Genomic DNA, 14,691 nt, shown 5'->3' with positions numbered 1-14,691 from the left:
TCCCGTCCAAGCCATGGGCTGACAGCTTGGCCAGGAGTTTGCTATGGGGGACGGTGTCAAAGGCCTTGCTGAGGTCCAGGTAGACTACATCAACAGGCCTCCCCACATCCACCAGGCGGGTCACCTGATCATAGAAGGAGATCAGGTTGGTCAGGCAGGACCTGCCCTTCCTAAATCCATGCTGGCTAGGCCTGATCCCTTGGCCATCCTATAAGTGCTGTGTTAATGCACTCAGGATGACCTGTTCCATGATCTTGCCTGGCACTGAGGTCAGGCTGACAGGCCTATAATTCCCTGACTCATCCAAACGGCCCTTCTTGTGGATGGGCACCACGTTGGCCAGCTTTCAGTCCTCTGGGACCTCGCCAGTGAGCCAGGACTGCTGAAAAATGATGGAGAGTGGCTTGGCCAGCTCCTCTGACAGCTCTCTCAGCACCCTAGGATGGATCCCATCTGGTCCCATGGACTTGTGGGGATCCAAGCTGCTAAGGAGAGTTCCAACCACCTCCTCATGGAACATAGGGAAACTGTGCAGCTCCCTGGCTCCTTCTGCCAGCTCTGCAGGCCAGCTGTCAGGAAGACGTTCTGTCCTTCTAGTAAAAATTGAGGCAAAGAAGGTGTTAAGTATCTCTGCCTTTTCCTCATCCCTTGATACAACATTTTCCTCCATGTCAACCAAGGAGTGGAGGTTGTCCTTTCCCTTCCTCTTGCTATTAACATATTTGTAGAAGGACTTTTTGTTGTCCTTCACATTAGAGGCCAGTTTAAGCTCCAAATGTGCTTTTGCCCAGAAAGCTGGGAAGAGACAGTTTACAAGAGCATGTAAGCAATGGGATGAGGAGCAATGGTTTTAAATTGGGGCAGGGTAGATTTAGGTTGGACAATAGGAAGAAGTTCTTTATGATGAGGGCAGTGCAATACTGGAACAGGTTCCCCAGGGAGGTGGTGGAAGCCCCCCCCCAAGACATTTAAGGTCAGACTTGTTGGGGCCCAGAGTAACCCGATCTAGTTAAAAATATCCCTACTCACTGCAGGGGATTTGGACAAGATGGTCTTTGAGGGTCCTTTCTAACCCCATGCTTTCTATGATTCGATGATTACCCTGAGATATCTGTTCTCACACTATTTCATCTTTAGACAGTCATGATAAGCAACAGACAGGATGGCATTCTTCTGTTTGTCACTCCTACAGTTTCTCAGTCCCCAGAGAACCAAAATATCCAAGTCTTCATTGTACAAAACTAGAAGAAAGAGCTAACAAGACAGATGATCTCTGTACATTTACTGGTGGTAGTGTCGATTCCTGAGATAGCCTTTGCAACATTATTTTTATGAGAAGAAACAGTATGTCTGACTAGAAAAGCCACTAGCGAACTGGGACATTGCTGCTGTTTCTCATCTTTAGTCACCAGCAAGAAAGATAATGATAACAAAATGCATTTCAGCCTTGCAAGTTCTTTAATGCCGTTTTCCACTACATTCAATTACTATAATCTCTATGGTTGAATGTTTAGTTTGTTGTCATGTATCAGTCCCAAGATAACTGGAGTCACAAATGAAAAGACTGAGTTATCAGAAATTACAGCTTCCAGTGGAGATATTTCTTTCTAATTTTTTTGCCAGGAAGCACAAGATGGTGCTATTACACATGGCCATGAAGATCACGTCTCATCTCTTTTTAGACATTTGAATTTTTCTTTATTTCAAGAAGAAATACTGCATTACATTGGTGTGTATTTGAGATCTTAGTTTTCTCAGATGGTCTTTTGTAACCATTTATCTCAGTTCTGAGTCTGGGATATAGTTTCTTTGAAAAATAAGTCTGCCAGAATCTGTCTCACTGAGTCATCTGAAATGGAAGCAGATATTTAAGGTGCCAGGGGTGCAGTCCTGTACAACTTTAATTTGGGGCATTCTAGTTCAAACCTTGTGATCTAAAAGGTCAGTCTATTGCATATATTTCTAATCATTTTAAGTGAACAATAACATAAAATGAAAGCAATCAAAGCACACTGTACAAGGAAATGGATCTGCTTTATAATCTGTATAGTGAATCTGGGTTTCATTTTACTACACTGGTTTAATAGCTTATTACAACAATCCAGCTGGTGTTCCAGGAATAGATCACTTCATTGCTATGAGTGGGATTTTTTTTGTTCTCACATTTATCAAATATTCTGGCCAGCTGGCAGGTTTTGCATACTTGGCTCTATGCTACACCAGTCCCAATGTGTGTAAATCATCTATCAAACCTTGATGTAGGGGATTAGATGGGTTCTGAGAGGACATGTGTGAAAACATGGGTGAAAGTCTTGGAGATGTACACAGGCTCTTGCCAAAGGTGTGTCTGCTGCTTTTCCTCATGCCTGTGTATTATGTAACTGCATACAGTAATGTATTTGCCTTTAGATAGACAGAGAAAATGAATTGCAAACACATCATTAGGCTGCACAGGAGTATGACTTTCCAATATGCAGGATACCTGCCTCTTAGACAACTGTGTGTATGAAAACTAAATGGGAAAAGATTAATAAATTATATTTACCTATGTTTACCTTTTTAGTCATGAATAGAATTGTGAATAACTTGTTAAAGGTTTAACTGAAAATAGGAATCTTTCTCCATCAGGCCAGTAAATATCATCAACTAAAGTTTTGATACATAGAACACATAGGCAGTTTTAATAGAAGATATATTTTATTTATATGTGTGTGTGTATGTATGTGTGTATATGTATACACACACACACACATATATATATGAAATCAAAGCCTGGGCTACTAAAATAGCAGATCTAAAGAAGGAAAGTTTCAATCATTCTTGTGACCTTTCAATTCTTATATAATGTAATCCAAATACAAGAGCACTGCAGATGAGGGAGATTGTGACTGAAAAGCAAACCGAAACAAACTAAGGAATGTCATATTTTGACCCATCAGAGGTCTAGAAAACATCTACATAAGTCTCAGGTGCTATTATATAAAGGAGAAATGAAAACTGTAAAGGGATGAGTTTGGTGAGGAGGAAATTCTTCACCGAGCGAGTAATTCGTCATTGGAACGGGTTGCCCAGGGAGGTGGTTGAGTCATCGCGTCCCTGGAGGCGTTCAAGAGGAGATTGGACGTGGCACTTGGTGCCATGGTCTAGTCATGGGGTCTGTGTTGATAGGTTGGACTCGATGATCCTCGAGGTCCTTTCCAACCTAAGTTATACTGTGATACTGTGGTTCAGAACTGAGACTCTGATCTTAAAGGGCTTCTACACATGGGTTCTAAATTCATAGTGTGGTCTGCAGAGTGCCAGGCAGCAGAGCTAGCAAACAGTTCAACTGACAGTATCCACCAACAGCAGGACTCAGCTCTCCCAATGCAGACGCAGAACATCCTTATTTGCACCCTAGGGAATGCTGCCTAACTTCACTCCCATCCCAGAAGGGCCTGCAGCACCTTTAGGTCCAGTGTCATACTTTCCAGACTGGACAGAGCGTAGTTTCTAGCCAAGGCAAGTGGTATAATGCCACACAGCAGACTCACCCATTGACAGAATTGTGCTGATAACTCAGCCATATAAACTGTACACTTATGTGGGGTACAATTCTGACAAGTTCTAGTGAGGGCATGAGGACTTCATCCATTAATGATCAAAGCTCAGTGGGAGTGCTTCTGGGGTTCATGGTCTGGCTTAGTTGAAAGAAATCTTGCTCCCGGTGCTCCAAGACAGCTCTAGGACGTGAACCTAATGTTGGAAAGGAAGAAAAGGGGAAGCTATCCTCAAAATATATCTATATTAAAGTGCTAGTGCTTAGACATCACAAGGCAGATAAGATGGAATTATGCATGCCTTTGTCTGGGCAACTGAATTTCTCACTGGATGTTTATTTTATGGTAAATTGAACTGAATTTCTCCGTTGATTTTCATTGCTCAGATATTTTCTCAATATGGCATGAACCTGGACACAAGCAGACCTCCAATGTTTCATTCCCAGGCAGGAATGTCTAAATGTAGTATTAAAAAGTATATGGCAATAACTGAACAGGTGCTGTTACTAATTGAAGCTTAGGAGCATGTGTAACATATGGATAGGCTAATTAGGTAAGTTAAAATGTGCATGATAAAAGATGATAGCAAATAGAGGAGGCATGGTATACTGTATATGTGACTGATTATACTACCATAAAGAGAGACACGTCACTTGGGTTGAGAGGCTAGACCCAACTCCGTACCTTGTCAACAGCATTATGCCTGCTAATCACAATGCTGTTCTGAATAAAAATAACCTGAGTTTAAAAAAAGAAAAGTCAGTGATGAGGTAAATTACACTGCTAAGGGGTGTTAAATACATCTCTTGAAGAAATGGGTTTGGGAAAAGGCTTAATAGCTACCTTCTTTGGCCACCTTAGCAAAAGCTGCCCAAGGTTTGGGAAGAGCTTGACTGGACTTCCCATAGGGCCAAGAGGCTTCAGGTGCTGCTGGGGAGCAAAGGAACATGTCCTGAAGGAAACCACCATATAGAAAATCACCATGTTTGTGAGTAACTTGCTTATTGAAAGGTGTTTACAAACCTTGTTTTCTCAAAACAAGCAGAATTTAAAAGTGAAATAGCTTATTGTCATTTCAAAGACCAAGCTCACATTACCTGATGTCAGTCAGTTCCTGTGGTGATGGCCTATGAAGTCTAACTCAACAAAAATTATTCAGACCAGACAGGTTCAATTTTGTTTACACCATGGGTCCTCTGTCTAAAGAGAACAAACACCCAAATATTCAAAGAGATTCTGCCTCAAAGTCTTCTCTTCTCCATCTGAGCTGCAAAATGTTTGGTGTCCTCACACCTTGGACATGGTTCAGTGTCCTCACTTGCAACCTACCACAGCATCAGCTGTCACCCTGCACAGGGCATTTCACATGGTGTCAGTGAACTCCAGAGCAGTCTGCAGGTTTCCACAGTGTCAGATACTAACCACCCCATGGGTTGTACTGTTTAATAAATCCAAAGTAGATATGAAGATGGTTTTTAATTTCTATTTTCTTGCATAGTACAAGGGAATAAATGCACAGAAAATAATAACATTTGGTCTTAATTAAAAAGAGATGCAATATAATTTTAAAATCTACTTAAAGAGGAAGGTAAAGTTAATATTCATATAGGAAAGTTTAGAAATATCTTCAGAAAATAAATTATATCTGGTGTGGTTTGTTTGTCTCCACTTCAAAATAAAGGGTTTTATGTTTGGGGGCCAGGTTTTACTTACTTAGGGAACTCTTGGAAAGCCATTTAAAAAAAAAAAATTCTTTTTTCAATCGACAATTGCATTTACAAGGTGCTACAAGAGAGCTAAACAAATTTTAGCAGCAGCACTGCTACTAACAATGTACAATCGTGCATTTTGCTTAAGAATTCTTCAGCTCAGTATTTTTTCAACTGCAAAAGTAAACATTTGCCAGAAAAGGGAAAGGAAAAATTCTAAAACTGTGCTATATAACCAATCGAAGCTCAGTTGAAATCTTATAGATCATGTCCTCCTGATTTTCACTTTCTCTTGATGTTCAATTCAACTGAAAAGAGAGAGGAAAAAAAAAACAACACAACAAAACAAACACAAAAAAGGGCAAAATAAACCTGAGACTAAAAATTAAATATTGATCCATGTGAAAAATTGCTTTAGCTCTCTCTGTGAAGAGAGAGGCAAGATTTTCTACCAGACAAAGGACAGGTCAATGCTGGTAATCAGCACAGGCTGCTCAGTTGAACTATTAGCTGAAATAATTGCATCTGCAGGGGACTGGGTTTATCTGTGAAGAACATGAGACTCCCTCTGAATTAAAGGTATATGCTTTAGAAGAGAGGATAACTACTTTCAGCCTACCTGGAAATGATATATAAAATAAAAAGAGAAACCAGTGTGCCTTTTTAAATTGTCCTGATTGTAATTTTTAAGTATATTGTTTTTTTTTAATTATTAACAATTCTTACAAAATAATATCATTCTACAAAACTAGATTAGCTTTAAAATTCTGCAGTTTAGACTTTTCTGTAATCAGGATTATCCTGGCAGTGGTTTGCTTTTGGTTTCTTACTGAAAGGTTGTCAAACTTTGTGTTATCAGTCATATCCCATTCTTGTTTGATGTGAATTGGATACTATTCAGTCTGAATTGCCATGAAGTTGGAGTGCTTTGAGGTAACATGGCATGAGAGAACTGGAAACAAAAATTTAGTGCAAGCAGGAAGGATAACAAAATTGTAAGGTATGAAAGAGCCTGCCCCCAAAAATACCTCATAGTACTGACAAACCCAAAACACCTCCTCTCCCACAGTCCCAGACTTCTTTACATGCTGTGTAAAACTCAGGGATAAAGTGTAAGCCTCTCAAAATGCAGTGACACCCTGTAGAGCTGAAAAGCTTTCATCCAGATCAAGCCCTCCAGAGACTAAAAAGGTGACTATGCCACTTTTACACACCTGAACTATGAACAATCAGACTTTTCATTTTTTTTTTTAATTCACTAACTAAGGAAAATAAATAGAATGTGTAATCTGAATAGTTTTAGCTAATTGTGCTTTCAGCATTAAAAGATTATCCTTCTTTTGGAAAACCTTAACTTCCAAATATTTTGAAGCTTTTTATGGTCATACAAAAGACAAAAGGAGATGCCTTCTACAGTATACTGTGAAGGTGCTGATAGGTCTGAAGTCCCCAAAGATATGTCAGTTAGAAAATGTGCTTATTATAAGACATACGCAGCTTATTAAGATATTATAGAAATACATGACTGAAAATGAGACATAACTTTTCAATTTTGTCGCTATGCTATCACTTTTCCAACCCTTATTTCTTTCATCTTTTTATTTACATGGTAACGTTTCTGCACAGGACTCTGTTTTCAAAATGTTCTGCCATGGTTTCAGCTCTGTCTCTCCCACTGACTTCTTAATGAGAGCTATCTTGAAAAAAAATCCCAAACGTTTTTATGAAAATGTAGCCTTCTGCAGCTTTTTCTCTCTGAGTGACGAGTGCTGTGATTGCAGAGGTGGGAGGTAAGAGACAGATAATAAGAAAGATTTCAGCTCCAAGTACCTTTGATGACACATAAAATATGAATTGAAAATGCTTTAGTTTAGAAATTATTTTTCATGGCTTTTGAGGTGATTGATGAGATGACTTTGAACTAGGTCTACCTAGCAGCGGTCACTGTGTTGTAACAGCAGAAGGCATGCGGTGAATGAGTGTATCAAGTGCTGTAGAGCTATCTGTTAGCTTAAATTATCACATTGCTAGGATGCATTTGAGAGGGCACAATGAGTCTGCAATGTGCCTTAGTGGCCATGGAGAATGGTATTCTGGGGTGCATCAAGAGTGTGGCCAGCAGGCTGAGGAAGCTTCCCTTCCTCACTCTACTCTACTCTGCCCTGGTGAGGCCACACCCAGTGTATTGTGTCCAGTTCTGGGCTGCCCAGTTCAAAAAGGACAGGGAACTATTGGAGAGAGTCCAACAGAGGGCCACAAATATGATTAGGGGACTGAAATATCTCTTTTACAAGGAGAGGTTGAGGCACATGGAGTTTTTAGCCTGGAGAAGATTGAGAGTGTATCTGGGCTCTTTTTAGTGGTGCCCGAGGGGCAGTGAGCACAAGCTAGAACACTAAAGGTTTCACTTCAACATAAGAAACAAATTCTTTATTTTGAGGGTGATCGAGCACTGGAACAAGCTGCCCAGCGAAGGCACAGAGTCTCCTCTGGAGACTTTGAAAACCCACTTGGACAAGTTGCTGCACAACCTGATCCAGGCAAACTTGCTGTATCCGGGTTTAGGACTATGTGATCTCTGGAGGTTCCTTTCAGCCCCACCATTCTGTGATTCTATAACTGGAATTTTGCAAATATTTTTTTTTCCCATTAGAAAGGTGACCTTGTCATAAATAAAATGTGCTGCAGCATGTAGGCACCAGTTTCAGGAAGATGGGTAGATAAAATGCAGGCACAGTGGGGAAGATGAGGGGACAGGGAAAATGGTGAATGTAGGGGTGGGCATCTAACTCACCCCTCAATCCACAAGAGCCTAATAGAAGTGCACTCATCTGAGGCATGGCAGACCATGGTTCAAGTCTTTGGTCTTTTGGTTCAAATAGGTTTGAACTTGGATTTCCCGTGTTAGTTGGACGCACTCAATCATTTTCCCTCTGTATAAAGGAAGCCTGGGAAGGGCAGGCCAAATCAGTCAAACTTTTATGCCCATGTGCTCGTCTGTGATGTGCAAGACCCTGCAGTGAGCTTTGCTCTCAGGTGACAATTCTGAGATTATATAAGAATCAGACTGAATCAGACTCTCTTTCTTCCTTTCTTCCTTTTTTTTTTTTTTTTTTTCCTACAGAAAGCTTTTTGAGCTTAATTCTACTGTTGGATAGGATTTTACCTTTTTTTTTTTTCCTCTCTCGTTTTTTTTTTTTTTAATCTTGACAAGTTTATCAGAGTGGGGAAAAGCTTTTCCACACAGTTTTATGTGCTAGGATTTAATTTTTCTCTCATGGTATTAGAATTACATTGGAATTTGAACTGGAGAGTTCAAGACTTAGCTATGTTTCAGACCACTCTGAAATTAAGCTTAAACATTCTGGGCAATATTTAGCGAAGGATCATTAGGTTTGTTAGAAATGATCCAGCACTGTTGTTAATTTGAACATCAAATTTTTTTATTGCTTTCCTTCTACTCAATTGAATTTCTTTGTCTAGAAACATTTTAGTAACACAGATTTGCAGAAATAAATACTGAAAAGAAAGGATTGTGAATGCCATTTAAATGTTGGGCTGACACAGCCTCCATCTCTTGGCCATCTGGAGTGAGGATACTGATGGGGACCTCCACTTCCACACCTTCAACTGTGCAGCATTTTGGCAGCACCAGCCTCAGCCAGAGATTCATTTCCAAGTCCTGTAATTTAAACACACCTCATGAGAGGTATGTTTAACTCAATCTTATGCTTAAAGGTAAGATCAATTATATTTTAATGCCATCCTCAAGCAGCCTATTCTAGTGCTTGTCTCTATTTTTACGACTGTAAAGTTTTCCTAATGTCTAATCAGAATCCCCCTTAATGTATCTTAAACCTTTTAATCACTTTGACAAAATGCCTTATTCCTTCCTGTACATGGTAGTTTGGCTCTCCTTGCCAAATCCACTCTCACAGTATTTTCTTGTTTGTTAGGGTTTGGAGTGTTTTTTGCTCCTATTTTCTGCACATATCATAGTAACATACAGAACATCACAGGATTAGTTTCCTCCCAGATTCAGTTAGCTGCCAATAAGTAAACAAATAAATATGGCAAATCTTGCTTGCTTAATGCTTCTTGCCCAAAGCAACCTTCTGATCCCCTACCAAAATCAAAGAAAAAGACAACAATTTGTCCTGAGTGATGAAAACTGAGAAATGCAGGTAAGGGAGTGTCCAGGCTAAAGGAAGCGAGCAAAATACAAGGTGTATAAATAAAATATTTTTCCTCCTTTTTCCCCATGCATGTTTTGTTGTGCAAGATTGTATAAACTGTTGGAACTATCAGAGCTCCATTATTCAGAAACTAATAGTCATCACTGCATGTTGAGGTTTTTGGATGCTTCTAGCATGAAAGATATTTTTGTATCTTTGACATAACAAGCTTGGTCTGCATTTTATGAAGGTTAAGCATCCCAAGGGACCCTGGTTTTAACAGAAGGAATTTTCCCTTCATGTTCATTTCTGTTAACTTTCCTGTATCATAATTTGCAAATGTTTTATGTGACATTGCTCCACTCCAAATATAACTAACATACAATGGTATTACCTTCCTATCACTTGTTCAGTATGATGCTCTTGTTTGACCTAAAATGGATATCTAAAACTTTGAGATTTCACACACATGGAATGGCAAAGGTTAGAAGATGGTAGCTGAACTGTTAGGAAGAGAATACAGTAATTTCTTGCACGTGCTTTAAAAAGGTTGGTTGTAGCCATGAGTTTCAGTGAGATTTAACCTATCAGAAAGAGACTTCAGAAGTATTTGTATTGGAGAATAACATCTTCCCATGAGAGGGAAATTTTTGTTTATTTGTTTTTAGGATGTGTTGCATTTTAAATTCATGTCCTATCTTTAACTGAATGAACTAAAAGCAAACCCTTACTGGTCGCAATGATAGCCGTCCAGTAATGCCCTTGAAGATGGAAGAGCATCCTACACCTTATTGAATTTTCTAGCACAGGGTCTGGCTCTTATTATTATCTGCCAGCAGATCTTTGAATGTAAGACCGATACCAAAATCTACTTACAGGGTGGAAAATAACTGAGTACCATTTAGTTTTAAGCTGGTTTAAAATAGAAAACAAAAACAAATGAACAACCTAGTGCTTGGAGAGACAATGTTTGTTTTGAACATCTGGGTTTTTTAAAAGGCTCTAATCACATTTCACTTCATCCTCAGCATCAAGGAAGAAGGTGTAAGTGCAGAAATGAGTATTCACTGAAAAAATAATGGAAAATTTTCTAGAATAATTTAAACACATTAGTTGTAATAATTAACCATTAAATACTAGTAGTGCCACAAATTAATAGCAATATAAATATTGATAATTTAAAGCATTTTAAAACAGTTTATTTTTTCAGAAGACTAATTTAAATCTAACCTCATTTTTTTTAATCAGCATATTCAGTCAAGCTTAAAAATGAATATGTATAAACTATTTATTAGATGCTGGATGTTCAGAAGCAAGTGGCATGTGTTTAGCCTACTGGAATGAGGTTTCCCTAGTAGTCCAGGTGATCTCACTGCAAAGGAAAGATCTGCATAAGTGGCTTGAAGCAGCTGTTAGGCCAAATCTGTCCCTATCAGAAGGATAAGCCCCATGGTGGTTTAAGAAATTCATACAGACTAGGACTTTTTCAAGATGTTGCATTGGATCTGAGACAAAAAAGGGCTGTAGTGGCTGCATGTGTTACTGTGTGCTACCCAAGCTTGATTTCCTGTCCTTACCTACAAGTTGCTGTGTCCCAGCTGAAGCCTTACTCTGGGGCTCTGACCCCCTGTCTGACATTCTAACACTCAGTGATAGGTGAGAAAGGAGTGAGAAAGTACTAAGGTAAGAGGCATTTTAGGAGGGAGACACATGCACATTTGTCCCGATAATGAGACCTGTCATGTCAAAACCTAAACTCCAGACACTTGCATAATGCAGACAGAGCAGCTTCAGGGAGGGAATACATCTTCCTGCTTGGAGTAACAGTGGAGGAGTGGAGGAAAACAATTATCTTCTAGAGGCATGGATTTTCCTTTGTCTGCACTCAGTAATTTACTATCACCTGAGAAAGCTTCTACATGGGGGTCAACTAGCCCTGTATATGAAGATAGATTTCTATTTGCTTCTTTTTGTCTTTAATAAGCAGAACAGATCTTAAAAAGGTCATATCATGGCCTTCTATATGTCATTTGTCTTTTATATGATCACAGGGAAATACTGGTTGTGGATTGCTAGGACATTAGGAGACCTTAATGGTCATTATATTAATTGTTAGCCCACTCATAGGTATTTAACTGTTTTAATAAATCCACAGAAAACAACTTGGAGATCCCTGTAGCTCAGATATGCTCAGGCTTGTGAAGTCAGCCATTCATTTTCTCTAAAAGTTAAGTTCCATCAATCTGCACAGTGCTCTCCTGAACAGCTCTGAAAATGTAGGCATTAGATTAAAGTATTACAGGAATTACTGGTCCCCCAGCCCCAAGCCCCGACAGAGCTTTGTTGCAGCATGGCAGCAGCAATGTTTCATGGCAGTTATTGTAGAGGATATCACAAGCAGTTATGCTGCAGGCTTTTCAGAGTGATTTATTACAGTTATATTTATAGGATGAAAAGAAAGATCTTTGATGCAGGAAAAGCCCTGCAGAGATGAGTCCTGCAGATCTCCAGGAGAAATCCCTCCTGGAAGCAGCAGGGGCTGTGAGATTTCCATCAACACCTGCCCACCTTTGTCTGTCTTGACAGGAAGCACTGCCCTTAAACTGGCTGTTGTCTCCCTCTCCCTGAGCAAACATCTGGCTCTGGCACATTTTCCCTGGCTGAAGGGAACCAGCTAGAATTTCCTTCCCAATGCAGTGATTTTACCTCACTGACCACAGCTCATCTGGAAAGGGACACAGTTAATGGGAGAGTGGAACCAGGAGAACAGCTCAACCAGTAGTACTTTGCAATCAGTAGAACAATCTGGGGTTGTTGATCCTGGCTCTGCTATTGAGCTTAATCTGGATATTTTGAACGGAAAAAAAAACACCTTGGCACACTAATCTGCATTCCTGTGTATCATAGCATATGCAACTTTGTGCATTAAATCAGTTCTTTTATTTAGCTGAATGTATGGCAGGCAAGACTTCCTTCTTGGCTAAATGACCCATTTTCAGTGAAGTTTGTGACTGGAGTGTCAATGAAGCACCCCTCTTTTACAATCCAAGCAGTTCTTCATAAATCTGATTTGCCTGGTTTTACCCAAACCCACATGTTATTTGGCTCTTACAGAAGTGCCAAAGCAACTTTCTTTCTATAAAGGTTTTACAGAAAAATTGTGCTGATTCCAGATTAGCATCCTGAGAAGAAATCAGTTTAGTCTAACAGTTGCATTGTATCGAATGCACTAACAACTCACAATCACAACAATAAAGGGTTAGCCTTTTAAAAAATACTACGGAATTTGTGGTTTCATCTTTTTAAGACCAGAATGTCATTAACACCTAATGCACAAGTAACACAGGAAAATCACGTTTGCATCTTTTTCTTCCATAAAATGTCACGCTTTCATCCGGTCTAATATGGGCAGTGTGGGCTGTGTGGACTTGTCCCTTTCTATGATTTGTAAAGAATATTCTTTCAGTCAGAAGTACTATGTATTTCCACCTGTGAAATGAACAGAGGTACCTGCTGTCTATGTATTTGTTGCAAAGGTAATTTAAAAATACTCTACAACATATGCATAGGAAATATTTACATTATTTAAATAAAAAAAATTATTATAAAAATCTAATTTTAGATAACAAATGCTAAAACTTTATTCATGCCATCACACCTGGGCAGGAGAGAGCACTTTTAATTATCTTCTTTTGGGGAAATCAACACATCCATCTGTCTTATGAGTATACAAATAAGTTTTGTAATGTAGGCAACACCTCTGCACCAGGAATAATAGAAAGCAGCCTTATAAAGGTCTGCAAGAGTTCAACAAAGCAAATGACTGTTGCAAGAGCAGCTGTCTGTAAATCCTGCCTGATGATAGCGTGTTGTCTGTTCCCCAAATCTCCAGTGATACATGTCAGGTCTTCAGGAGAGATGTGGCAGACAGACATTTTCTGCAGATATGAACTGCAGAAGAAACAAAGGTGCTACTCTAGGTACGGTAAAAAGGAATTTCTTTTCTGAGTTCATGAAAACCATTTAAATCTACAAGCCTGGCAAAAGGAGAACTTGTACCTATAATTAGCATTACAAGCTTGGCTATGTTGAGTGAGTGTGTTCTTCTACACTGACTTGAAAAACTTCCTTCTCCATGTGTGCACAAGTTGTGGTATTGGAGGATTTGCTCTTTTTGGTGGTAGCTAAGCCTATTCTCTGCCTTTCAAGGAGTGGGGAAGCAGAAGAATCAAGGGCGGAAGAGTTAAGAAGAAAATGCACAGCTGATTGGGTCTCATCCCTTCTTCCTAACAGCTGTCATCTGTAAAGCTGGTAAAAATGGTATCATGTAACGTAGAACTAGAGGGAATCTCCCAGATCTGGCACCATGCCTAAAAATGCAAAACAGGCTGCTATGGTGCCTGTGTTTGTTCCCAGTCATCCTTCCAGTCACAATGGGGACAAAACACACTGAAACTGGTAGGCCTAGCAATTGCACTGTTAACAACCCCAACTGTCCAAGGAAGCAGTTAAATTACAGTCTTTTTAGTAAGGCACGAACAGATGCTAGATCACAAATGCCAGAGTCTGATTTATCAAATCCATGGTATGGATATTGCCTGGTGGAAATCACTGGTATGAGACAAGTAGGAAAAAATGCTCAGCAAGGAAAAGTGGAGATGAGGTGAAAACAAGGTACACAGTCCCAAAAGACTGAGAGTGAAAATTTGTGGATTAAATTCTGTTTGGAGAATTTGTGGCTTAAACTGTAGTTGTATGAGCCAGGAACAGGGATCCTTTAAGGGTGTTTTGACCTTCTTGTGATGGGGCTGGTGGGGGGGACATGACAGGATAAGAACACACACAGACTTGTCCCACCTAACTGACATTATAATTGCCAGAAAATAAGTCTCTTCCTTTGTGCTCTCAGCAGAAGCAGAAACTAGATTAAGGACAATTTCACTAATACATTTATCAGGCAGACAGTTTCAAGTCCCATAGAGCTGTCATGGTACGGCCTTTCCTGTGATTTAACTACAGACACATAGACAAAGCATAATTTTCAAAGCTGTCATAAGGAACATTTTCCTGGCAACTGCTTAGAACATGTTCATTCACATGTATACCCACAGAACAAACTGTTCATAAAAAATGTCCATCCACTTAGTGTATGTTAATCTACAATTGAGAAAACAGGATGATAAGGAAAATAGTGATATGTTTTTCTCAGATGATCCCCAAATTTGGACATAACTTTAACTTTCCAATTCTGCCATATGCTGTCCTTCT

The sequence above is a fragment of the Melanerpes formicivorus genome, unplaced genomic scaffold (assembly GCF_026170545.1).
Source record: "Melanerpes formicivorus ecotype bairdi unplaced genomic scaffold, bMelFor1.0.p_v2 SCAF_70, whole genome shotgun sequence".
NCBI lineage: Eukaryota > Metazoa > Chordata > Aves > Piciformes > Picidae > Melanerpes > Melanerpes formicivorus.
Note: the sequence above shows the minus strand (reverse complement) of the source record.